This window comes from Heptranchias perlo, chromosome 31 (genome assembly GCF_035084215.1).
Source record: "Heptranchias perlo isolate sHepPer1 chromosome 31, sHepPer1.hap1, whole genome shotgun sequence".
In the NCBI taxonomy this organism is placed as follows: Eukaryota; Metazoa; Chordata; class Chondrichthyes; order Hexanchiformes; family Hexanchidae; genus Heptranchias; species Heptranchias perlo.
This window is the reverse complement of record NC_090355.1, coordinates 37,133,278-37,160,993: the sequence shown is the minus strand read 5'-3', so window position 1 is coordinate 37,160,993 and position 27,716 is coordinate 37,133,278. Positions and strand designations below refer to the sequence as shown.

The following is a 27,716-nucleotide window of genomic DNA, read 5'->3' as shown; positions in this document are numbered from 1 at the left end:
AGAAATCACTGGTGGGAGTAGTATATAGGCCCCCTAACAGTAGCTACACTGTAGGGCAAGATATAAATCAGGAAATAAGGGGGGCTTGTAAAAAAGGTAAGGCAATAATCATGGGCGATTTTAACTTTCACATAGATTGGACAAATCAAATTGGCAAAAATAGCCCTGAGGAGGAGTTCATAGAGTGTATTAGGGACTGTTTCTTAGACCAATACGTCGGGGAACCAACCAGGGAACAGGCCATTATGGATCTAGTAATGGGTAACGAAACAGGATTAATTAATGATCTCAGAGTAAAGGATCCCTTGGGAAGCAGTGATCATAATATGACAGAATTTCACATCCAGTTTGAGAGCGAGGATCTTGTGTCTGAAACTACTGTATTAAACTTAAATAAGGGCAATTATAAAGGAATGAGGGTGGAATTGGCTAAAGTGGACTGGATAAGCAGATTAGATGGTATGATGGTGGATAAGTAGTGGCAAACATTTAAAAAGATATTTTATGACTCACAACAAAAATATATCCCTGTGAGGAGGAAGACTCCACCAAAAGGGTGAACCAACCATGGCTAACTAAGGAAGCCAAGGAAGGTATCAGGTTAAAAGAAAAAGCATGCAACATGGGAAAGATTACTGGTAAGCCCAAAGATTGGGAAATCTTTTAAAACCAGCAAAGGATGACTAAAAGAATAATAATGAGGGAGAAAATAAGTTATGAGAGTAAACTAGCAAGAAATATAAAAACTGACAGTAAAAGCTTCTAAAAGTATATAAAAAGGAAGGGTGTAGCTAAAGTAAACATTGGTCCCTTAGAGGATGAAACTGGGGACATAATTTTGGAAAACGAGGAAATGGCAGAGGAATTGAACAGATATTTCATATTTGTCTTCACAGTACAATTGTAAACAATTTTACAACACCAAGTTATAGTCCAGCAATTTTATTTTAAATTCACAAGCTTTCGGAGACTTCCTCCTTCCTCAGGTAAACATTTACCTGAGGAAGGAGGAAGTCTCCGAAAGCTTGTGAATTCACAAGCTTTCGGAGACTTCCTCCTTCCTCAGGTAAACATTTACCTGAGGAAGGAGGAAGTCTCCGAAAGCTTGTGAATTTAAAATAAAATTGCTGGACTATAACTTGGTGTTGTAAAATTGTTTACAATTGTCAACCCCAGTCCATCACCGGCATCTCCACATCATGACTACCATCGACTTCACAGTACAAGACACTAATAACACTCCAATAATAGTAGAAAATCAAGGGGCAAAGGGGAGGGAGGGCACTCACAATCACTATCACTAGAGAAAAAGTACTAGGTAAACTAATGGGTCTAAAGGCTGACAAGTCCCCTGGACCTGATGGCTTTCATCCGAGGATCTTAAAGGAAATAGCTACAGAGATAGAGCATTGGTTCTAATCTTCCAGAATTCACTAGATTCTGGAAAGGTCCCAGCGGATTGGAAAACCGCAAATTCAAGAAGAAAATGAGACAGAAAGCAGGTAACTATAGACCAGTTAGCCTAACATCTGTCATTGGGAAAATGCTAGAATCCATTATTAAGGAAGTAGTAGCAGGACATTTGGAGACTCATAATACAATCAAGGAGAGTCAACATGGTTTTATGAAGGGGAAATCCTGTCTGACAAATTTATTAGAGTTCTTTGAGGAAGTAACGGGCAGGGTGGATAAAGGGGAACCAATGGATGCAGTATATTTGGATTTTCAAAAGGCATTCGATAAGGTACCACATAAAAGGTTACTGCACAAGATAAGAGCTCATGGTGTTGGGGGTAATATACTGACATGGATAGAGGAATGGCTAACGAACAGAAAACAAAGAGTCGGGATAAAAGGGTCATCTTCAAAATAGCAATCTGTAACTAGTGGGGTGCCGCAGGGCTCAGTGCTGGGGCCTCAACTATTTACAATATATATCAATGACTTGGATGAAGGAACAGAGTATATTGTTGCCAAATTTGCTGATGATACAAAGATAGGTGGAAAAGCAAGTTGCAAGGAGGACACAAAGGGGGTAAAATTGGATAGGGCCTGTTTTTGGGCGGGGGTAGCACGATCCACTCTTACCCTCCGCCCAATGGCCCCTGCGCAGACAGGAAGAGACTTTCATCACGTCTGAGGACTTACCTGCAATCTGCGTTGGAAATCAGTGATGATCTTGGATTCCATGCAATTTCCACGAGCAGGGGGAATTCCAATCTCTTAAAGGCAGGCTGTCTGTTAGAAACCTCTTAAAGGTAGCTGGTACCTGTTATTTGCTAAAAATAACAGTCTGCTGTCTGCACAGAGTCTGAACGGAGATCAGACATCGCACAAATGTGATGTAAAGCACAGATGCAGGTCCCGTCCCTATGTTTACACACTGATGAGTTATGTTAAAACATTGAATAAAGGTTGTGCATTACTAAATCCCACATCCTCCAATCTGCATGCCAGGCCTCACCAATCTGCTGATCTGAGTTTGTACCAGGCCTGCGAGAGTGCATGCACCAAGGTTCTCTGCTGATGCACCAGGGGCCTTGGTGCAAGAGCTGGACAGAAAGAGGGACATCCTATATCTGCATTGGGGGTGGGGGGAGGGGCGGGGCGGGGCAAGAGGCCCTCTAGACATATACCCAAAAGGTAGTGGGAGGCCGCGGGGGACGAAGTCAATGCCAGGCGCACAGCATCATGAACATGGATGCAGTGCAGGAAGAAGTTCAATGCTTTGACATGAGTGGAGAAGGTGAGTGAGGTCAACTGTCAAGTGGCGTCTCCTACCAACTGCTCCATGCACTACACCCCCCATGCCCCACACACCAACAAACTCTTTCCATCAGTACTCAACTCTTCCAACCAGATGCTTCCTCTCACCCTTACACATTGCCACTGTTTCAAGCCGCCCACCCACAACTCACAGGCGACACACATTGGCAGCTATTCAACTATGACAGGCACATCACTCAGACACACGTCCCGCTTTCTTGCAGGAGAAGGTGGCGCATATCAAGAGGCAGCAAGTGGCCGTGGCATTTAGCCCCTTGAGCCTGTTCCGCCATTCAATGAGATCATGGTGGACCTGTGACCTAACTCCATATACCTGTCTTAGCCCCATATCCCTCAATACCCTTGGTTCACAGAAAGCTATCAATCTCAGATTTAACTTTCACAAGTGTGCTAACATCAACTGCCGTCTGCAGAAGAGTGTTTCAAACGTCTCCCACCCTTTATGTGTAGAAGCATTTCCTAACTTCACTCCTGCACGCCCTGGCTCTAAATGTTAGGCTATGTCCCCGTGTCCTAGTATTGAAGTCTAGGAAACCTCCAAAAACAGTTACAAATGTCTTGGCAGCCAGAAGCAATAATCCAGCCACTAACCTGTAAATCCTGCATGGTCCCTATAAATAGCGCTGGTGGGGGATTCTCCAGGCACTCTAAGACACGTTCAGATGGTCGGGGTTAAGACTGTGCGTTGAGTTGAGCGTTCAGTCCCAAAATGGTGTCTATCACTTTAAATCAGCGTTGCACACTGATTGAAGCCATTTTCTCTCTACTTTACATGATTCCAGCGTGTGTTATCTGCGCCATCTTGGATGTCGGAGAGACTGTGTAGCACCGAAACAATGGGCGCTACACGGCCCAATTTAGCGCCCAAAGTGTCTGCCAAGGGATATTGACAGGTTAAGGGAATGGGCAAAAATTAGGCAGATGGAATATAATGTGGGAAAATGTGAAGTCATCCACTTTGGGAGGAAAAATAAAAAAACAAAATATTATTTGAATGGAGAAATACCACAAAATGCTGCGGTACAGAGGGATCTGGGTGTCCTCATACATGAAACACAAAAAGTCAATGTACAGGTGCAGCAGGTAATCCGGAAGGCAAACGGAATATTGGCCATTATTTAAGAACATAAGAACATAAGAAATAGGAGCAGGAGTAGGCCAATCGGCCCCTCAAGCCTGCTCCGCCATTCAATAAGATCATGGCTGATCTGATCCTAACCTCAAATCTAAAGAACACAAGAAGTAGGAGCAGGACCCGGCCACTCAGCCCCTGGGCCCTCTCCGCCACCCACAGGGCATTGACCGATCCGAACTCAGCTTCATGTCCAATTTCCTGCCCGCTCCCCATAACCCCTAATTCCCTTTACTTCTAGGAAACTGTCTATTTCTGTTTTAAATTTATCTAATGATGTAGCTTCCACAGCTTCCTGGGGCAGCAAATTCCACAGACCTACCACCCTCTGAGTTAAGAAGTTTCTCCTCATCTCAGTTTTGAAAGAGCAGCCCCTTATTCTAAGATTATGCCCCCTAGTTCTAGTTTCACCCATCTTTGGGAACATCCTTACTGCATCCACCCGATCAAGCCCCTTCACAATCTTATATGTTTCAATAAGATCGCCTCTCATTCTTCTGAACTCCAATGAGTAGAGTCCCAATCTACTCAACCTCTCCTCATATGTCCACCCCCTCATCCCCGGGATTAACCAAGTGAACCTTCTTTGTACTGCCTCGAGAGCAAGTATGTCTTTTCTTAAGTGTGGACACCAAAACTGTATGCAGTATTCCAGGTGCGGTCTCACCAATACCTTATATAACTGCAGCAATACCTCCCTGTTTTTATATTCTATCCCTCTAGCAATAAAAGCCAACATTCCGTTGGCCTTCTTGATCACCTGCTGCACCTGCATACCAACTTTTTGATTTTCTTGCACTAGGACCCCCAGATCCCTTTGTACTGCAGTACTTTCCAGTCTATCGCCATTAAGAAAATAACTTGCTCTCTGATTTTTCCTGCCAAAGTGCATAACCTCACATTTTCCAATATTATATTGCATCTGCCAAATCTCCGCCCACTTACCCAGCCTGTCTATATCCCCTTGCAGGTTTTTTATGTCCTCCTCACTCTCTACTTTCCCTCCCATCTTTGTATCATCTGCAAATTTTGATATGTTGCACTCGGTCCCCTCCTCCAAATCGTTAATATAGATTGTAAAGAGTTGGGGACCCAGCACCGACTATTTCTAGGGGGATGGAGTATAAAAGCAGGGAAGTCATGCTACAACTGTACAGGGTGCTGGTGAGACCACACCTGGAGTACTGCCTACAGTTCTTATGATAGAGATCATGATGGGAGGTGCTGTCGAAGAAGCCTTGGCGAGTTGCTGCAGTGCATCCTATGGATTGTACACACTGCAGCCACGGTGCGCCAGTGGTGAAGGGAGTGAATGTTTAGGGTGGTGGATGGGGTGCCAATCAAGCGGGCTGCTTTGTCCTGGATGGTGTCGAGCTTCTTGAGTGTTGTTGGAGCTGCACTCATCCAGGCAAGTGGAGAGTATTCCATCACACTCCTGACTTGTGCCTTGTAGATGGTGCAAAGGAATGAGGAATATGCCAGGCCATGAGGTTACAGATTGTGCTAGAATACAATTCTGCTGCTGCTGATGGCCCACAGCGCCTCATGGATGCCCAGTTTTGAGCTGCTAGATCTGTTCTGAATCTATCCTATTTAGTGCCATGCAACACGTTGGATGGTGTCCTCAGTGTGAAGACGGGACTTTGTCTCCACAAGGACTGTGCGGTGGTCACTCCTACCAATACAGTCATGGACAGATGCATCTGCAACAAGTAGATTGGTGAGGACGAGGTCAAGTAGGTTTTTCCCTTGTTGTTGGTTTGCTCACCACCTGCCGCAGGCCCAGTCTGGCAGTTATGTCCTTCAGGACTCGGCCAGTAGTGGTGCTACCGAGCCACTCTTGGTGATGGACATTGAAGTCCCCCACCCAGAGTACATTCTGTGCCCTTGCTACCCTCAGTGCTTCCTCCAAGTGGTGCTCAACATGGAGGAGGACTGATTCATCAGCTGGGGGAGGGCGGTAGGTGATAGTCAGCAGGAAGTTTCCTTGCCCATGTTGACTTGATGCCATGAGATTTCATGGGGTCCAGAGTCAATGTTGAGGCTACTCCCTCCTGACTGTATAACACTGTACCACCACCTCTGGTGGGTCTGTCCAGCTGGTGGGACAGGACATACCCAGGGATGGTGATGGAAGAGTCTGGAACGTTGGCTGAAAGGTATGATTCTGTGAGTATGGCTATGTCAGGCTGTTGCTTGACTCGTCTGTGGGACAGTTCTCCCAATTTTGGCACAAGTCCCCAGATGTTAGTGAGGAGGACTTTGCAGGGTTGACTGGGCTTGGTTTGCCTTTGTTTGAGTCCGGTGCCTAGTGGTCCGGTTTCATTCTTATTGTGACTTTCTGTAGCGAGGTTGTATAACTGAGTGGCTTGCTAGGCCATTTCGGAGGGCGATTAAGAATCAACCACATTGCTGTGGATTTAGAGTCACATATGGCCAGACCGGGTAAGGACGGCAGGTTTCCTTCACTTAGTGAACCAGATGGGTTTTTAACGACAATTCGGTAGTTTCAAGGCCATCATTACTGATACTAATTTTTAATTCCAGATTTTTATTTAATTGAATTTAAATTCCCCAGCTGCTGTAGTGGGATTTGAACTCATGTCTCCGGATTATTAGTCCAGGCCTAACACAACCACTATGCTACCGTACCCAATTCTGATAGCACTGTTGCAAGCCTCACACCCACAACTCACAGTTCACACACACGGGTAGCTATTCAACCATGATAGCCACATCACCCAAACATCTTGCAGGACACTCACTGACACATTTCCCTCTTTCTTGCAGGAGAAGGTGGTGAATAATGGGAAGCAGCAGGTGCCAGTGGCTCCATGGAACATGAACCTGCTGTCCTCGCTCAGGATGACAGTATTCCTGCTCCCACCCCTGCCATTCCGCTTTTGCTCTTGCTGTTGCTTGTCAGCCAGCCAGCCCGCTTCCGGTAGAGTATTGAAACTTTATCCAAGTATAGGAAACATCCAAAAACACGCACAAATGCATCAGCAGCCAGAATAAATAATCCAGCAACTAACCTGTAACTCCTGCATGATCCCTTTAAATAGTGCTGGTGGGGGCCCCGTCACGCCCTTTAAGTCATGTTCAGCTGTGTGCGTTGGATGGATTGGGAAAATAGCAGCGGTCCCTTTAAATCAGTGTCATAATCTCCCTACTCTGCATGCTGCCAGCGGTCATTAGGTGCGTGCACAAACCCCTTTACCAAAATGGCGTTTTGCGTCGGAAGTGTGTGCACACATCTCCAACCCCATTTCTGAGATTTAGTTGGCCGCAAAGCTTCTAAAACATGGGTGCTGACCAGCCCAACTCCACCCCCACAAGAGTAAAACATGGGTGCTGACCAGCCCAACTCCACCCCCACAAGAGTAAAAGGATAGTCAAAGAAAGGGTGGGCCGATTAGCGACTAAAAAGGAAACCTTCTTGTGGAGGCTGTGAGCATACCCGAGGTACTAAATGAGTGTTTTGCATCTGTCTTCATTAAAGAAATGTGTATGGAAATATAATTTTCACACAAATGTATGAGGAACCTTTATAAAACACTGGTTCGCCACAACTGGAGTATTGTGTCCAGTTCTGGGCACCGCACTTCAGGAAAGATCTGAAGGCCTAAGAGAGGGTGCAGAAGAGACTTACTAGACTGATTCCAGGGATGAGGGGCTTCAGTTACGTGGATAGACTGGAGAAGCTGGGGTTGTTCTCCTTGGAACAGAGACAGTTAAGAGGAGATTTGATCGAGGTATTCAAAATCATGAAGGGTCTAGACAGAGTAGAGAGAAAGAAACTGTTCCCATTGGCGGAAGGGTCAAGGATCAGAGGACATAGATTTAAGGTGATTGGCAAAAGAACCAAAGGTGACATGAGGAAAAACTTGTTTACACAGCGAGTGGTTAGGATCTGGAATGCACTGCCTGAGGGGGTGGTGGAGGCAGATTCAATCATGGCCTTCAAAAGGGAACTGGATTAGTATTGGAAAGGAAAAAATTTGCAGGGCTACGGGGAAAGGGCGGGGGAGTGGGACTAGCTGGATTGCTCTTGCATAGAGCCGGCATGGACTCGATGGGCTGAATGGCCTCCTTCCGTGCTGTAACCTTCTATGATTCCGTGAATTCAAAGGGTTAGATTTAATGGGGTTATGGGTTCGAAACAACAGGAACCAGCCTTAGTGCAGTAATAATCGTGGTTAAGAAGACTCAACCATGTTATCTGAGGCAAAAACAGTGAAACAAAGGCTGGGCCTGTATGTCCGAACACGTTGCTAAGCAACTACATTCCAGAATCAAGGAAGAACAATTGATTGGCCCCTAAAAATGCTGATAAGGGAACCATCTATATGTGGCTCAAATTTGCTGCAGTGAGAAGGATAAACAGTGCCCTAAGGAACTCCTGGAGCAATGTCCTGGGGCTGAGATGATTGGCATCCAACAACCACTACCACTACTACTTCAGGAAGATATAGACAGACTGGTGAAATGGGCAGACACAGGCAGATGAAATTTAATGCAGAGAAGTGTGAAGTGATGAATTTTGGAAGGTAGAATGAGGAGAGGCAATATAAGCTAAATGGTACAATTTTAAAAGGGTTCCAGGAACAGAGATACATGGGGGTTCATATATACAAATCTTTGAAGGTGGCAGGACAAGTTAATAAAGCTGTTAAAAAAGCTTACGGGGTGATTGGCTTTTTAAAAGAGGCATGGAGTACAAAAAACAAGGAAGTTGTGGTAAACCTTTATAAATCATTGGTTAGTATTGTGTCAATTCTGGGCATCACACTTTAGGAAGGACATCAAGGCCTTGGAGAGGGTGCAGAGGAGATTTACCAGAATGGTACAAGGAATTTCAGTTATGTGGAGAGACTAGAGGAGCTGGGATTGTTCTCCTCAGAGCAGAGGAGATTAGGGGAGATTTAATAGAGATGTTCACAATTCTGGGGAGTTTTAATAGAGTAGATAGGGAGAAACTGTTTCCACTGGCAGCAGGATCCATAACCAGAGGACACAGATTTAAGATAATTGGCAAAAAATGCAGGTGAGAAATGCAGCGAGTAGTTATGATCTGGAATGCACAACCTGAAAAGGTGGTGGAAGCAGATTCAATAGTAACTTTCAAAAGGGAAATGAATATATATATATATATATATATATATATGTATACTTGAAAAGGAGACATTTGCAGGGCTATGGGAAAAGAACAGGGGAGTGGGACTAATTGGATAGCTCTTTCAAAGGCCAAATTGCCTCCTTCTGTGCTGTATGATTCTATGACTTATCATTTACAAATCCATGCTTGCTCTCTCTGATCAGTTCATTTTTGTCCAAGTGCTCAGTCACTCTGTCCCTAATGGTAGATTCTAGTAACTTTCCCACAACAGACATTAGACCAAAGGTCTATAACTTCCTGGTTTATCTCTCCCACCCTTCTTAAATAACGGAGTGAAACTGGCAATTTTCCAATCCAAGGGGACAATTCCTTAATCAAGAGAGTTTTGGAAGATCATGACTAAAGCATCTGCAATTTTCTCACCTACTTATTTTAATCCCCTGGGGTGGAAACCATTAGGTCCTGGCGATTTGTCAATCTACGGTCTCATTATTTTCTCCATTACCATTTTTTTAATATAACCTTTTAATGCATTCCAACATCTGGTTTGTTTTACTCACTGCCACTGAGCATTGTTGCGATAGATTCAATTTATTGTCAATCAGGACCCCCAGATCTCTTTCATTTTCCATGCACATTTTTTTCTTTCCATTTAAGTAATAATCCTTTCCTGGATTTTTTTATACCCATGTGAAGCACTTTGCATTTCTCTACATTGAATTCTATCTGCCACCCGTCTGCCCAATTCCCAAGTATATTCCAATCCTCCTGTAGCTTATCCTGTTCAATTGTAAACAATTTTACAACACCAAGTTATAGTCCAGCAATTTTATTTTAAATTCACAAGCTTTCGGAGGCTTCCTCCTTCCTCAGGTGAACGTTTGTTGGAAATGAAATCCTCGAAATGAGATCGCATTTATAATTCACAGAACAATGCTTGGTGATTACAGACAGTTTTTTCAACTGCCCGTTGCCAAAGCTTGTGAATTTAAAATAAAATTGCTGGACTATAACTTGGTGTTGTAAAATTGTTTACAATTGTCAACCCCAGTCCATCACCGGCATCTCCACATTATCCTGTTCAGTTTTGGAGTCTACCACCTTCATTAGCTTTGTATCAACTGCAAATTTAGCCACTGTGCTTGTGACACCTAGCTCCAGATCATTTATAACGATATTAAAAAGAGGTTAATGTTCATCACAATTGTTTCTATATTTGCATCTCTATTTAAAGATAAAACATTCCATTAGTATTTCAGTCTGTTGCTTTAAACAGATGATAAGATGAATATTGAACATGATAATGTTCTGGCCAAGCTTGTGGTTTCACAGAGGAGAAAGACCAGAAGTGAAGAAATGTTAGAAGCAGAGAGTTCCTTGCAGCGACAGAATCGGATTCCCCAGACGGGTTTACAGAAAGCTACCCACACAGAAGGAAATGTCGAGGAGCTGGATGGGACCCAGGCCCAGCTAACAGCCCACACACTGCATGGCTTCAAGCTACTTGTTATCACCAGAAACTGTTTTGTCCGAATGTTTACTACTGAACACGCAGTTTGTGGAATTCAGACATATGCCAACTTTTGTGTAATTCTCATATCCTGAAAATGCACATGCTTGTGGCATCATATTAAATATCCAACATTTGTCCAGTATTTTCTTTTAAAAGAAACAGCTTGTGCTGATACAACAGCCTCCTTAACCCACGATTTTTCATTTAATTAGTTAGATATTTTAAAACAATTTTCTCCTCCCACTATACCTCTCAATTCTCATTTCCCTGTGTACCACTCTGTTCCACTGCATCGCCCCCATGTCTCATTTCATTCCCTCTCATCCTGTACTTATCACCCGATGCTATATCATTTCCCCTGCACTAATTAGTGATCTTCTCCCAATCTGCTATTGGTACTAATAGGCTGCTACTCTTCCCACTCTTCTGTGCACTGGGAGCAAAGGGCACGGCTGAGGTATGGGTTTGTGTGGCGCATAACAAAGGCCCTGTGGGGGCTTGGGATTGACGAGAGGTAATTATGGAACAGGCTGACAGACAACACTGTGCTTTTCAATCTTGGTCAATCTGCCCAATACATGTTACCATCAGGTAGTCTTATCTTGCCAAATTCCTTAAAGTGTGCTGTATTTTTACCTGTCTGTTGTCGATTCTTCAGGTAATATTGGCGTTGAGCCTGGTTACCACCTGCTGCCAGGAATGGTACATGTTATCGTCTGGGAAGATTGCCCTAAAGTGCCAAATAAGACATTCCTCCTTGCACCCACCTCATGGGAGCTGTTCGTCCATTTTACCAGCTATTAAGTTGGGGTCACATGTGGTGCCACTCTGTCAGTTGCCTACAGATTGCGATTAGTGCTTCCGCCTTGAATTTCCTTTCACTTTCACTTCATGATTATCACAGAATCATAAAATGGTTACAGCACAGAAGGCCATTTGTCTTATCGAGCCCGTGCCATTACCTGCTGTTTCTTCGCTTTCCCTGAGCCTCAGCAAAAGCCAACAAATAATTAAAATCCACCTTGAAACTTTAGAAAAGCTGAAGCAATTTATCCCCATATGCAGCCCCTTATCTTTCCACACATCCCCATAAATTTGTCCTACTCACCAGGTTTTCTTCATCCCCCATTAGACTGGCTTGTTTAGCACCAGAATCTAGGCAGGAAAACCTGCAACAGAAAATCAGCCCTAATAATCTGAGAACCTCCAAATTCCCTTCCAACTCAATACAACATCCTAAATTAAATATAAATCGCTGTTTCTTTATTGTTGCTGGATGACAATCCTGGAATTCCTACCTAATACCATTGTGGGAGCACCATCGCCACACGGACTGCAGAGCTGAAAAGAAGAAGGCTCATCATCACCTTCTCAGGACAAGTGAGGATGGGCAATAAATGCTGGTCCCGAGAACAAATATTAAAAAATGGGAAACCAAAGTCATGAGGAGAGACTTGAGAAACTGGGACTATTTCCACTGGAGCAGAAAAGGCTAAGGAGATTTTATAGAGGTTTTAAAAATTATGAAGGATTTTGATGGTGTAAATAGGGAAAAACTATTATCTGTGATATGGGAGTAAATGACGAGGGGGTCATCAATTTAAAATTATCATTGAGAGAATAAGGAGATTAGGTGAGATTTCTTTATTGAGAGGGTTGTTGGACTGTGGAATACTTTGTTACAGGGAGTGATTATGGCAGAGACCATTGCATCTTTTAAGGTAAAATTGGATAAATATTTGAAGCAGAGAAAGATACGGGGAGAAACCAGAGGAAATGTTGAGTTGCAAGGTCCAAAGACTGGGAGAGTAGATGTGCAAAATTGTTCGTGCTGCGTGGGTTATCAGGAAACTTCTAGACCTGATATGGTGTCAAAGACTGCAAGATCCATATGGTAACCCCACTGTAGGACATGCAGAATAGCACTCCACTACTGTTTATAACTATGACAAAAGTGAGCGGTTATTCAAAGTGCAGCTAAATCAAATCAAAGTTCAGCCAGTGCAGCATCACATTAAGTTAGCCAAGATGGAGAAAATGTAACCCATGGTAATTTGGAAGTAAGTTCACTCCTGCTGCTACCTGAAAACACTTGATCCAAGCAGCCTTGATTAATGGTTTGGAAACAAGAAGGCTTGGAAAATGCTGTCGATACACAGCAGGTCTGTCAGAATCTGTAAAGAGAAAGGTTTGACTGTAAATCTTTCACCAGTCCGCACCTAAGACATGAAACAGTCATTTATCTTTCAGATGCTAATGGAGCTGCCGTGTCTTTACTTTCTGATTTTAGTTCAGATTTCCAGTATTTACTATTTTTTTCCTTCTGGTAAATGTTGGGATTTTGCACTCCCCACTCAGAGCTTGATGCGAATGGAAGTGCATATTGTATTTGGGCGCTAAGCTCAGCATGCTCAATTTGCAGTTGGACTTTATTCCATTCATTTGTGTTTGTGTTTACTGTGTGCTCTTTGCCGAGTCTCCTTGGGGTCGAATTTACTTCAAAATCAGTGTTCAGCTCCTCTGATAATAAACCATCCCCTGCCAGCCTACAGCAGGACCTCGATAACAGATTTTCACCAAAATTACTTTGACAGCACCTCCCTCTCTTGTGACTTCTACCACTGAGAAGGACAAGAAAGCAATGTTGTAGGAACATCATTAGCTTCAAGTTCTCTTCTAAGTCATATACAATCCTGACTTGGACATGCATCGCTGTTTCTTCATCGTTCCTGGTTCAATATCCTGGAAAACTCTCTCACACACTATCATGGGAAAAACTATCACCACAAGAACTGCAGCAATTCAAGGCGATGGCCCACCACCAGCTTTTCAGGGTACCAGAGATGGACAAGAAGTGCAGCCTTGCCAGTGTGCCCGCAGCCCAAGATCAAGTAAAGAAACTTAGAGGGACCTTAGGTAGGGTGGTCCCAAGGAGTTGAGGGGAAAAGAACCTAAATCTGTAAGATGATGTTGAGGATCTTGGACAAATAGTAGGAGTCCAAGCCCACTAAAGGAGGTCCCCCCCAACCCCCGACTATGGAATGCATACAGGCAACAATGTCCTGAGCAGGCCAAATATCACTTGAGAGCATTGAACAAGGTGGTGACTGACTATCCAGTCCTAGGTATGTCTAGTAGGGGACCGACCACAGACAGTGCCTGTGTAATTCCATTTGCTGATGCAAAATGGGAATGGTGGCACCAGTCAGTGCCAAGGTCTCAAAAGTACCTTGGATTGGGAAGGTAGGGATTGACTGGATCATCAATCGAGGCCATATGGGTTGAGCTAAGAAATAAAAAAGGGGCAGTCACACTACTAGGAGTGTACTATAGACCCCCGAATAGCGAAAGGGAGATAGAAGAACAAATATGTAGGCAAATTTCTGAGTGCAAAAATAAGAGAACAATAATAGTAGGGGACTTCAACTACCCGAACATCAACTGGGATTCAAACAGTGTGAGGGGCACAGAGGGCGCAAAATTCTTGATCGGTGTCCAGGAGAACTTTTTTAGCCAGTACGTGACAAGCCCAACAAGAGGGGATGCAATTCTAGATTTAGTCCTGGGAAATGAAGATGGGCAGGTGGGTGAAGTGACCGTGGGTGACCATATTGGGGATAGTGACCACAATTCAGTTAGTTTTAGCATTATTATGGAAAAGGACAGAGTTAAATCAGGAGTAAATGTTTAAATTGGGGGAAGGCAAATTTTACAGAGCTAAGAGGTGATTTGACAGAAGTGGACTGGACACAAATACTTGAGGAGAAATCAGTGGCAAGCCAGTGGGAGGCACTAAAAATTGAAATTCTACGGGTACAGTGCAGACATGTCCCCTCAAAGAAAATGGGTGGCACTGTCAAATTTAGAGTCCCCTGGTTGTCTAGAAGTATACGAGGCAAGATAAAGCAGAAAAAGAAAGCTTATGACTGTCACAGAAAACTAAATACTGCAGAAAGCCTAGGGGAGTATAGAAAGTACAAGGATGACGTAAAATGAGAAATAAGGAAAGCAAAGAGAGGGCATGAAAAAACATTAGCTAGTAAGACTAAAGAAAACCCAAAGATGTTTTATCAGTACATTAAGAACAAGAGGATAGCTAAGGAAAAGGTGGGACCTATCAGGGATGATAAGGGTAACTTGTGTGTAGAAGCAGAGGATGTGGGTAGGGCTTTAAATCAATATTTTGTCTCTGTTTTCACAAAGGAAAGGGATGATCCGGACGTAGTAGTTAAAGAGGAGAGGTGTGAAATATTGGATAAGGGAAACATAACGAGAGAGGAAGTACTAGAGGGACTGGAATCCTTGAAAGTTGATAAGTCACCAGGGCTGGATGGATTGTTTCTTAGGCTATTGAAGGAAGCCAGGGAGGAAATAGCGGATGCTCTGAGGATCATTTTCCAATCCTCACTTGATACAGGGGAGGTACCGGAGGACTGGAAGACTGCAAACGTAGCACCATTGTTTAAAAAGGGTACGAGGGAAAGGCCGAACAATTATAGGCCGGTCAGTCTTACCTCGGAGATGGACAAACTATTAGAATCAATAGAGATAGGATGAACTGTCACTTGAAAAGGCATGGTTTAATCAGGGATAGTCAGCATGGATTTGTTCAGGGAAGGTCATGCCTTACAAATCTGATTGAATTCTTTGAGGAAGCAACAGGGAGGATTGATGAGGATAGTGCAGTGGATGTTGTCTACATGGATTTTAGTAAGGCATTTAACAAGGTCCCACATGGCAGACTGGTCAGAAAGGTAAAAGCCCATGGGATACAGAGAAATGTGGCGAATTGGATCCAAAATTGGCTCAGTAACAGGAAACAAAGGGGAAAAGTCAATGGATGTCTTTGCGAATGGAAATCCGTTTCCAGTGGTGTGCCACAGGGCTCAGTGTTGGGTCCCTTGCTGTTTGTGGTATATATTAATGATTTGGACTTGAATGTAGGGGGCATGATTGGCAAATTTGCAGACGACACAAAAATTGGCCGTGTAGTTGATAGTGAAGAGGACAGCTGTAGACTCCAAGAAGATATCAATGGGTTGGTGGAGTGGGTGGAAAAGTGGCAAATGGAGTTCAACCCGGAGAAGTGTGAGGTAATGCACTTAGGGAGGGCAAACAGTAAAAGGGAATACGCAGTAATCAGGAATATATTGAGAGGGGTAGAGGAAGTGAGAGACCTTGGAGTGCATGTGCACAGGTCCCTGAAGGTGGCAGTACAGGTAGATAAGATTGTGAAGAAGGCATACGGAATGCTCTCCGTTATTAGCCGAGGTATAGAATACAAAAGCAGGGATGTAATGATGGATCTGTGTAAAACGCTGGTAAGGCCACAGCTGGAGAATTGTGCGCAGTTCTGGTCACCACATTACAGGAAGGATGTAATTGCTCTGGAGAGAGTAATGAGAAGATTTACAAGAATGTTGCCAGGGCTTGAAAATTTCAGCTACGAGGAGAGATTGGATAGGCTGGGGTTGTTTTCCTTGGAGCAGAGGAGGCTGAGGGGTGACTTGATTGAGGTGTAGAAAATTTTGAGGGGCCTAGATAGAGTGGACAGGAGGTACCTGTTTCCCCTAGCGGAGAGTTCAAGAAGTAGAGGACATAGATTTAAGCTGATTGGCGGAAGGATTAGAGGGGACATGAGGAAAAACTTTTTTACCCAGAGGGTGGTGGGTGTATGGAATTTGCTGCCCGAATTGGTGGCAGAGGCAGGGACCCTCAACTCTTTTTAAAAAGTACCTGGACCTGCACCCAAAGTGCTGTAAGCTGCAGGGCTACGAACCAGGTGCTGGAGAGTGGGATTAGAATGGGCACCTGGTTGTTCTTTGAGCTGGTGCGGACACGATGGGCCGAATGGCCCCCTTCTGTGCTGTATCTTTTCTATCGTTCAATGGAAAAAGGTCTCAAATCAGCTTGTCCTAATCTGAAACATTGGGGTTGACTGAAATGTAGACTGTAGTGTCAGTTGGCACCAAAGTGGATCTTCAGCCGATATCTGGCAACACCTGTACTTTGGGAGCCCAGTGTTGGAAGGTGCTGGTCCATTGGATGTGGAAGTTTTCTTTTACTTTTCAGAGACAGCCTGTGTGTCACTCGGCATTAGTTGGAACTGAGGAAACAGTAGCATCTGCATTAGACAAGGGGAGACTGGACATGCTTTCTCCGTAGCAAAATCAGAATGCAGAAATTTACAGTACAGAAGGAGACCATTCGGCCCATCGTGTCTGTGGCAGCTGAAAACGAGCTATCCTGCCTAATCCCACTTTCCAGCACTTCGTCTGTAGGCTTGTAGGTTCAAGTGCATATCCAAGTACTTTTTAAATGCAATGAGGGTTTCTGTCTCTGCCACCCTTTCAGGCAGTGAGTTTCAGACCTCCACCAGCCTCTGGGTGAAAAAATTTCTCCTCAACTCCCCTCTAATCCTTCTAATTAATTTAAATCTATGCCCCCTAGTTATTGACCTTTGTGCTAATGGAAATAGGTCATAGAAACATCGAAAATAGGAGCAGGAGTGGGCCATTCGGCCCTTCGAGCCTGCTCCGGCATTCAATATGATCATGGCTGATCCTCTATCTCAATACCATATTCCTGCTCTCTCCCCACACCCCTTGATGCCTTTTGTGTCTAGAAATCTATTTAGCTCCTTCTTAAATATATTCAGTGACTTGGCCTCCACAGCCTTCTGTGGTAGAGAATTCCACAGGTTCACCACCCTCTGAGTGAAGAAATCTCTCCTCATCTCAGTCCTAAATGTCCTACCCCATATCCTGAGACTGTGACCCCTCGTTCTGGACCCTCCAACCAGGGGAAACATCCTCCCTGCATCCAGTCTGTCGAGCCCCGTCAGAATTTTATATGTTTCAATGAGATCCCCTCTCATTCTTCTAAACTCGAGTGAATACAGGCCGAGTCGACCCAATCTCTCCTCATACGACAGTCCTGCCATCCCAGGAATCAGTCTGGTGAACCTTCGCTGCACTCCCTCTATGGCAAATATATCCTTTTCTTAGGTAAGGAGACCAAAACTGCACACAATACTCCAGGTGTGGTCTCACCAAGGCCCTGTATAACTGCAGTAAGACATCCTTGCTCCTGTACTCAAATCCTCTTGCAATGAAGGCCAACATACCATTTGCCTTCCTAACTGCTTGCTGCACCTGCATGTTTGCTTTCAGTGACTGGTGTACAAGGACACCCAGGTCCCTTTGTACATCAACATTTCCCAATCTATCACCATTTAAATAATACTCTGCCTTTTTGTTTTTCCTTCCGATGTGGATAACTTCACATTTATTCACATTATACTGCATCTGCCATGTATTTGCCCACTCACTCAACTTGTCCAAATTGCCTTGAAGTCTCTTTGCATCCTCCTCACAACTCATGATCCCACCTAATTTTGTGTCGTCAGCAAACTTGGAAATATTACATTTAGTTCCCTCATCCAAATCATTGATATATATTGTGAATAGCTGGGGCCCAAGCACTGATCCCTGCGGTACCCCACTAGTCACTAACTGCCACCCCAAAAATGACCCATTCGTTCCTACTCTGTTTCCTGTCTGTCAACCAATTTTCAATCCATGCCAGTATATTCCCCCCAATCCCATGTGCTTTAATTTTGCACACTAACCTCTTGTGTGGGACTTTATCAAAGGCCTTCTGAAAATCCAAATAAACCACATCCACTGGTTCTCCCTTATCTATTCTACCAGTTACATCCTCAAAAAACTCCAGTAGGTTTGTCAAACATGATTTCCCTTTCATAAACCCGTGTTGACTTTGTCTAATCCCACTCATATTTTCTAAGTGTCCTGTTATCACATCCTTTATAATAGACTCCAGCATTTTCCCTACTACTGATGTTCGGCTAACAGGTCTGTAGTTCCCTGTTTTCTCTCTCCTTCCTTTTTTAAATAGTGGGGTTACATTTGCCACCCTCCAATCTGCAGGAACTGTTCCATAATCGATAGAATTTTGGAAGATGACAACTAATGTATCCACTATTTCCATGGCTACCTCTTTCAGTACTCTGGGATGCAGATTATCAGGCCCTGGGGATTTATCAGCTTTCAGTCCCATTAATTTCTCCAGCACTATTTTTTTACTAATACTAATTTCCTTTAATTCCTCCTTCTCACTAGACCCTTGGTTCCCTCGCATTTCTGGCAAGTTATTTGTGTCCTCTTCTGTGAAGACAGAACCAAAGTATTTGTTTAATTGCTCTGCCATTTCCTTGTTCCCCATAGGTCCTTCCTATCCACTCTATCTAGGCCCCTCATAATTTTATACACTTCAATTAAATATCCCCTCAGCCTCCTCTGTACCAAAGAGAATAGCCCCAGCCTATCCAATCTTTCCTCATAGCTAAAATTCTCCATCCCTGGCAACACTCTCTAGTGCAATTACATCCTTCCTGTAATGTGGTGACTGGAACTGTACACAGTACTCAAGCTGTGGTCTAACCAGTGTTGTATACAGTTCAAGCATAACCTCCCTGCTCTTATATTCTATGCCTTGGCTAATAAAGGAAAGTATCCTGTATGCCTTTTTAACCACCTTATCTACCTGTCCTGCTAACTTCAGGGATCTGTGGACATGCACTCCAAGGTCCCTCACTTCCTCTACACCTCTCAGTATCCTCCCATTTATTGTGTATTCCCTTGCCTTGTTTGCCCTCCCAAATGCATTACCTCACACTTCTCTGGATTGAATTCCATTTGCCACTTTTCTGCCAACCTAACAAGTCCACTGATATCTTCCTGCAGTCTACAGCTTTCTTCCTCACTATCAACCACAAGGCTAATTTTTGTATCATCTGCAAACTTCTTGATCAAGCCCTCCACATTCAAGTTCAAATGATTAATATATACCACAAAAAGCAAGGGACCTAGTACTGAACCTTGCAGGTCCCCACTGGAAACAGCCTTCCAGTCACAAAAACACCCGTCAACCATTACCCTTTGCTTCCTGCCACTGAGCCAATTTTGGATCCAATTTGCCACATTCCCTTGGATCCCATGAGCTTTTACTTTTTTGACCAGTCTGCCATGTGGAACCTTGTCAAAAGCCTTGCTAAAATCCATGTGGACTACATCAAATGCACTACCCTTATCGACCCTCCTTGTTACCTCCTCAAAAAATTCAATCAAGTTGGTCAGACATGACCTTCCGTAACAAATCCATGCTGACTGTCCTTGATTAGTCCGTGCCTTTCTAAGTGACGGTTTATCCTGTCTCTCAGAATTGATTCCAATAATTTGCCCAGCGCCAAGGTTAGACTGACTGGCCTGTAATTACTTGGTCTATCCCTCGCTCCCTTTTTAAACAACGGTACAACGTTAGCAGTCCTTCAATCCTCCGGCACAACACCTGTATCCAGTGAGGATTGGAAAATGATGGTCAGAGCCTCCGCTATTTCCTCTGTTGCTTCTTCTAACAGCTTGGGAGGTTTGGCATTATTTGGTGCCTTGGTGATCATTTCTCTGGTTTTCTCCCTCCAACTCAAGTTAATGGAAAGAAAAACGGGGCGAGGCATATAACGGGCGGCCGATCCAAAACGCTGAATTTACCGCCTGGTGAGGAAAGTTAATATCCACCCCAGAGGCAGAACTTTCGCTGGCTCAGTCTGGGTTGCACTTTGATTTAGCTGATAGATGTGAAAAGACAGTATGCTAACCTACTGCAACAGTCAGACTCATCACTCTGTGAGTGCCTATCTGTAATTGATTGTTGGTCTGTGAATGTGTGTCTGTGTATAGTTAATTAGCTCTGGTTAAAAGCTGAATACAATTAGAGGTTTAAACTGGAGAAGTTTCGTTGGACACAGTATTGCAATTATAAGGGAAAACTCTTAATTGCCATTTAAATCTTTATTCCTTTCACAGAGGCTCTTCAAGTCTTTTGGAAACAACAAGACGACCTCAGCTCACTGGAGGACAGGGTTAGAAAGCTGCAGGAAAAAACAAATAATTTATTAGCGAGCGTCCAGTAGGCAAACACAATCTTGTTTCTAAGGAACAGAAATGCAGTGGAATGGAGTAAGCCTCTGTGCACCCGAGATAACCGACACTGGAACCGACATCTGATCCAACGCCGGAACCAACACCTGATCCGACACTGGAACCGACACCTGATCCGACACTGGAACCGACACCTGATCCGACACTGGAACCGACACCGGAACCGACACTGGAACCAACACCTGATCCAACGCCGGAACCGACACCTGATCCAACGCCGGAACCAACACCGGAACCGACACTGGAACCAACACCTGATCCGACACTGGAACCAACACCTGATCCAACGCCGGAACCAACACCTGATCCAACGCCGGAACCAACACCGGAACCGACACTGGAACCAACACCTGATCCGACACTGGAACCAACACCTGATCCAACGCCGGAACCAACACCGGAACCGACACTGGAACCAACACCTGATCCAACGCCGGAACCAACACCTGATCCAACGCCGGAACCAACACCTGATCCGACACTGGAACCAACAGCTGATCCAACGCCGGAACCAACACCTGATCCGACGCCGGAACCAACACCTGATCCAACACTGGAACCGACACCTGATCCAACGCCGGAACCAACACCTGATCCAACGCCGGAACCGACACCTGATCCGACACTGGAACCGACACCGGAACCGACACTGGAACCAACACCTGATCCGACACTGGAACCGACACCGGAACCGACACCTGATCCAACGCCGGAACCAACACCGGAACCGACACTGGAACCGACACCTGATCCAACGCCGGAACCAACACCGGAACCGACGCCGGAACCAACACCTGATCCAACGCCGGAACCAACACCTGATCCAACGCCGGAACCGACACCTGATCCAACGCCGGAACCAACACCTGATCCGACACTGGAACCAACACCTGATCCAACGCCGGAACCGACACCTGATCCAACGCCGGAACCAACACCGGAACCGACACTGGAACCGACACCTGATCCAACGCCGGAACCAACACCTGATCCGACACTGGAACCAACACCTGATCCGACACTGGAACCGACACCTGATCCAACGCCGGAACCAACACCGGAACCGACACTGGAACCAACACCTGATCCAACTCCGGAACCAACACCGGAACCGACACTGGAACCGACACCTGATCCAACGCCGGAACCAACACCTGATCCGACACTGGAACCAACACCTGATCCGACACTGGAACCAACACCTGATCCGACACTGGAACCAACCCTGATCCGACACTGGAACCGACACCTGATCCAACGCCGGAACCAACACCTGATCCGACACTGGAACCAACACCTGATCCAACGCCGGAACCAACACCTGATCCAACGCCGAAACCGACACTGGAACCGACACCGGAACCGACACCTGATCCAACACCTGATCCAACGCCGGAACGGACGCCGGAACCAACACCTGATCCGACACCTGATTCGACGCCTGATCCGACGCCTGATCCGACGCCTGATCCGACACCTGATCCGACGCCTGAACCGACGCCTGATCCGACGCCTGAACCGACACCTGATCCGACGCCTGATCCGACGCCTGATCCGACACCTGATCCGACGCCTGATTCGACGCCTGATTCGACGCCTGAACCGACGCCTGAACCGACACCGGAACCGACACCGGAACCGACATCTGCCATTTCTCCCTAAGTTAAACAGTTGAATGTAATTGTACTGGTCGGTTGCTCAAGTCTTTTCTTTGTCCACCTTGTGTATTTACCATGGCTTTGCTGTGGGATTGAACTGTGGCTAGCTGAGTGGACAGAAAGAAGGACAGACTTGTATTTATAGAGTGCTTTGCAACCAATGAGGTACTTTTGAAGTGTAGTCACTGTTGTAATGTAGGAAATGCAGTAGCCAATTTGCGCACAGCAAGATCCCACAAATTGCAATGTGATAATGACCAGATAATCTGTTTTAGTGATGTTGGTTGAGGGATAAATACTGGCCCCAGGACACTGGGGAGAACTCCCCTGCTCTTCTTTGAATATTGTAAACAATTTTACAACACCAAGTTATAGTCCAACAATTTTATTTTAAAATCCACAAGCTTTCGGAGGCTTCCTCCTTCCCCAGGTGAATGTGGAAATGAAATCCTCGAACCTATCGCATTTATAAATCAGAGAACAATGCCTGGTGATTACAGATAGTCTTTTCAACTGCCCGTTGCCAAAGTGTTCAGACAGATAGGTGTTACCTACAGGGCCACCGAATATATAAATGGCCAGAACTAAAAAAACAGATGATGTGGAGATGCCAATTAAAAAAAGAGCGAGAGAGGCAGAAACATCCGGAAGGAAAAGACAGCAATTGACCCGTTATATTAAAAACAGATAACATTTGTTCGCTGGTGGGGTAACGTGTAGCGTGACATGAACCCAAGATCCCGGTTGAGGATCCTAACCCTAATGCAAACGCTGCGACAATGGATGAACGGACACCGCGCAACAATCGCCAGACAGGAGGGTTCCCTCCCAGTCGGGGAACACTTCAGCAGTCAAGGACATTCAGCCACTGACCTTCGGGTAAGCGTACTCCAAGGCGGCCTTCGAGACACTCGACAACGCAAAATCGTTGAGCAGAAATTGATAGCCAAGTTCCGCACCCATGAGGACGGCCTCAACTGGACACAATGTTCAGTTGTGGCCCACCAGTGTTTTATAAAGGTTCATCATGACTTCCTTACTTTTGTACTCTATGCCTCTATTTATAAAGCCCTGGATCCCTTATGCTTTTTTAACCGCTTTCTCAACCTGCCCTGCCATCTTCAAGGATTTGTGTACATACACTCTCAGATCTCTCTGTTCCTTTACCCCTTTTAGAATTGTGCCCTTTAGTTTATATTGCCTCTCCTCATTTTTCCTATCGGAATGCATCACCTCGAATGTTTCTGCGTTAAATGACATCTGCCACGTGTCCGCCCATGCCATCAGCCCGTCTATATCCTCTTGAAGTCTATCACTATCCTCCTCACTGTTCACTATCCTTCCAAGTTTTGAAATTGTGCCCTGTACACCCAAGTCCAAGTCATTAATATATATCAAGAAAAGCAGTGGGGGTGGCGGAGTTAGTGGGGGAGGCAGAGTTAGTGGGGGTGGCGGAGTTAGTGGGGGAGGCGGAGTTAGTGGGCGGTGGTGGAGTTAGTGGGGGAGGCGGAGTTAGGGGAGGAGGCGGAGTTAGTGGGGGAGGTGGCGTTAGTGGGGGAGGTGGCGTTAGTGGGGGGGTGGAGTTAGGGGCGGAGGTGGAGTTAGGGGCGGAGGTGGAGTTAGTGGGGGGGTGGAGTTAGGGGAGGAGGCGGAGTTAGTGGGGGAGGTGGCGTTAGTGGGGGAGGTGGCGTTAGTGGGGGGGTGGAGTTAGGGGCGGAGGTGGAGTTAGTGGGGGAGGTGGCGTTAGTGGGGGGTGGAGTTAGGGGCGGAGGTGGAGTTAGTGGGGGAGGTGGCGTTAGTGGGGGGTGGAGTTAGGGGCGGAGGTGGAGTTAGTGGGGGAGGTGGCGTTAGTGGGGGGGTGGAGTTAGGGGCGGAGGTGGAGTTAGTGGGGGGGTGGCGGAGTTAGTGGGGGAGGCGGAGTTAGTGGGGGAGGCGGAGTTAGTGGGGGAGGTGGAGTTAGTGGGGGAGGCGGAGTTAGTGGGGGGGTGGCGGAGTTAGTGGGGGAGGCGGAGTTAGTGGGGGAGGTGGAGTTAGTGGGGGTGGCGGAGTTAGTGGGGGGAGGCGGAGGAGGAAGGGGTAGGAAGAGGCGGAGTAGGGGGTTAGGAGGAAGGGGAAGGGGACATTTGTCTTTTCTCCCACTGTACACCTCCCTCCAGTCCGAAAAACAACCGTTCACCACTACTCTCTGTTTCCTGTCACTTAGCCAATTCTGTATCCATGTTGCGACTGCCCCTTTTATTCCATGGGCTGCAATCTTGATGACAAGCCTACCATGCGGCACTTTATCAAACACCTTTTGAAAGACCATATACACATCAACCGCATTGCCCTCATCGACCCTCTCTGCTACCTCATCAAAAAACTCTATCAGGTTAGTTAAACACGATTTGCCTTTAACAAATCCGTGCTGGCTTTCCCTAATCAATCCACACTCGTCCAAGTGACTGTTAATTCTGTCCCGGATTATTGTTTCTAAAAGTTTCCCCACCACCAAGGTTAAACTGACTGGCCTGTAGTTGCTGGGTTTATCCTTACACATTTTTTTAAACAAGGGTGCAACATTTGCAATTCTCCAGTCCTCCGGCACCATCCCCGTATCTAAGGATGTTTGGAAGATTATGGCCAGAAACTCCGCAATTTCCACCCTTACTTCCCTCAGCAACCTAGGATGCATCCCATCCGGACCGGGTGACTTATCTACTTTAACTACAGCTAGTCTTTCTAGTACCTCCTCTTTATCAAATTTTAGCCCATCCAGTGTCTCAACTATATCTTCCTTCACTGAGACTCTGGCAGCATCTTCTTCCTTGGTAAAGACAGATGCAAAGTACTCATTTAGTACCTTGGCCATCCCCTCTGCCTCCATGAATAGATCTCCTTTATGGTCCCTAATCGGCCCCACCCCTCCTCTTACTACCTGTTTACTGTTTACATGCCTGTAGAAGACTTTTGGATTCCCTTTTATGTTAGCCGCCAGTCTATTCTCATACTTTCTCTTTGCCCCTCTTATTTCCTTTTTGACTTCCCCTCTGAACTTTCTATATTCTGCCTGGTTCTCACTTGTGTTATCAACCTGACATCTGTCATACGCCCCTTTTTTCCGTTTCATCTTACTCTCTATCTCTTTTGTCATCCAGGGAGCTCTGGCTTTAGTTGCCCTACGTGGGAATGTGCCTAGACTGTACCTTAATCATCTCCTCTTCAAAAGCTGCCCATTGTTCAAATACAGTTTTGCCTGCCAATCTTTGATTCCAATTTACCCGGGCCAGATCTGTTCTCATCCCATTGAAATTGGCCCTCCTCCAATTGCGTATTTTTACTTTAGAGTAGTCTGTGTCCTTTCCCATAGGCATTCTATACCTTATGATACTATGATCGCTGCTCCCTAAATGCTCCCCCACTGATACTTGCTCCACTTGGCCCAACTCATTCCCTAGAACCAAGTCCAGCAATGCCTCCTTCCTCGTTGGGCTGGAAACGTACTGATCAAGAAAGTTATCCTGAACACATTTCAAAAATTCTTTGCCCCTTATATTATTACTATCCCAGTCTATATTCGGATAGTTGAAGTCCCCCCGTTATCACTATTCTGTGGCTTTTGCACCTCTCTGTAATTTCTCTGAAAATTTGCTCCTCTATATCCTTCCCACTAGTTGGTGGCCTATAGAATACTCCCAGTCGTGTAACGGCACCTCTATTGTTTCTTAACTCAAACCAAATAGATTCTGTCCTTGACCCTTCCAGGACATCCTCTCTCTCCAGTACTGCAATATTCTTCTTAATCAATACTGCCACCCCCCCCCCCCCAATCCTTTCTTTCCTTCCCAATCTTTCTTGAACACCTTGTATCCAGGAATATTTAGTACCCAATCCTGCCCTTTTTTGAGCCAGGTCTCCGTTATCGCCACATTGTATTCCCATGTGGCTATTTGTGCCTGTAGCTCACCGACCTTGTTTACCGCGCTTCATGTGTTTACACACATGCACCGCAAACCAGTCTCAGATTTTCTTGTACTCTCTCTTAATCTGATCCCACCTCATACCGTGCTATTTCTTACTCTCGTGCTATCTTTCTCCCCCAATCCTTTGTGCCCCTTGTTTCTCCTTTCCAATGCTACATCCTGGTGCCCCCCCCACCCAACAGCAATAGTGAACCTCCCCACGAGGACATTGGTCCCAGCTCCATGCAGCCTGCACAGGTCCCACCTCTCCCAGAACTGGTCCCAATGCCCCAGGAATCTAAAGCCCTCCCTCCTGCACCATCTCTCCAGCCACACGTTCATCTGCTCTATCCTCCTATTTCTATACTCGCGTGGCACCGGGAGTAATCCAGAGATTAACAAGCAGGACCTCAAAGTTAGTAATCTCTTTCCTAACTCCTTAAAATCTGCCTGCAGGACCTCATTCTTCCTTCTACTTATGTCGTTGGTACCAATATGGACCACGACCTCTGGCTGTTCATCCTCCCCCTCCAGAATGTTCTGCAGCCGCTCAGTGACATCCTTGACCCTAGCACCAGGGAGGCAACATACCATCCTGGAATCACACCTGCGGCCGCAGAAACGCCAGTCTGCTCCCTTAACTATAGAATCCCCAATCACTATTGCTCTCCTGACCTTTCTCCTTCCCCCCACAGTTCTAACCAGAACTCAATACTGGTTAGAAAGCGAGATGCACTCAGGGGTCTCCTGCACTACTATGTGTATTAGGTTATATTACTTTTCTCACTATTGTTGTTGATGTTTCCAACAGTACCATTTTACACAGTAGTTCTCATACTGAATATGATTTACATGTCTGAACAGATTGATGGATAGAAACTCACATTTTCATGATTACACATCACATCCGGACAGGAAGCTCTCTTCAGCCACAACAATATTCAGCTGCTTGGCTTGATAATCATATCTGATCCATGCTGGACAAACAAGCTGTCTGGAAAAGCAGGAAGAAAGTAGGAATCCCCAACAAAACTTGGCCATATTGTTAGCAGTTTTTGTGTTGCACAGACATATTCCTTGGTAGTGGAGTTTGACAGGCTGCAGAAACAGCCGCTCTCCTGTTCCTGGACTCAGCACTGTGCAATCCATGCAGACCAGGGACTGGGTGAGAATGACCTGTTCCGTGCCAGAGTCCTCTCTCTCCAGCATCAGGGGGTCTGGCTGTCTGACCTCTCCAGACTGTCACTGGTGCTTGAGCCAGAATGCATATTTATGCCAACAATACAAGAGCTGTTGCAGCTGCACCTCAGTACAACACGCATGACACCACTGTACACACCGACAGTGGCACATCAAAATGTGCTTGATCTTTTTCTTCTAATTTATTCCACTAAATCTCGAAGTTGATACATTTTTGCTCGTGGGCAGAAATATGGTAAATTAAATTCAATACCCACAAGTGCAAACTGTTATATATTAGAAGAAAAAAATGGAATATTTAATGAATGACATCAAACTAGCTGTGACAGAGGTCTGGGAGTGACAAC

At 45.5% G+C, this 27,716-nt stretch overlaps 1 protein-coding gene and 1 long non-coding RNA gene across 3 annotated transcripts in view; both read right to left on the bottom strand.

The window, feature by feature from the left end:
* Positions 1 to 11,379, bottom strand: part of LOC137300447 (uncharacterized) — a 62,097-nt gene extending 50,718 nt beyond the window's left edge. Inside the window, exon 1 of one of the 2 annotated variants that reach the window (XR_010958095.1) lies at positions 11,319 to 11,379. This is a non-coding gene — a long non-coding RNA (uncharacterized lncRNA). Of the gene's footprint in view, positions 1 to 11,187 lie in introns of both variants that reach the window. The other variant, XR_010958094.1, reaches the window with a different exon arrangement.
* Positions 11,380 to 20,413: 9,034 nt separating this feature from the next.
* Positions 20,414 to 27,716, bottom strand: part of LOC137300750 (protein myomaker-like) — a 30,443-nt gene continuing 23,140 nt past the window's right edge. The window contains exons 7-8 of the transcript XR_010958151.1: positions 27,054 to 27,163; positions 20,414 to 20,500 (exon numbers count right to left, since the gene is read on the bottom strand). The gene's annotated coding sequence lies outside the window, so the exon portion shown is untranslated. The remainder of the gene's footprint in view (positions 20,501 to 27,053; positions 27,164 to 27,716) is intronic.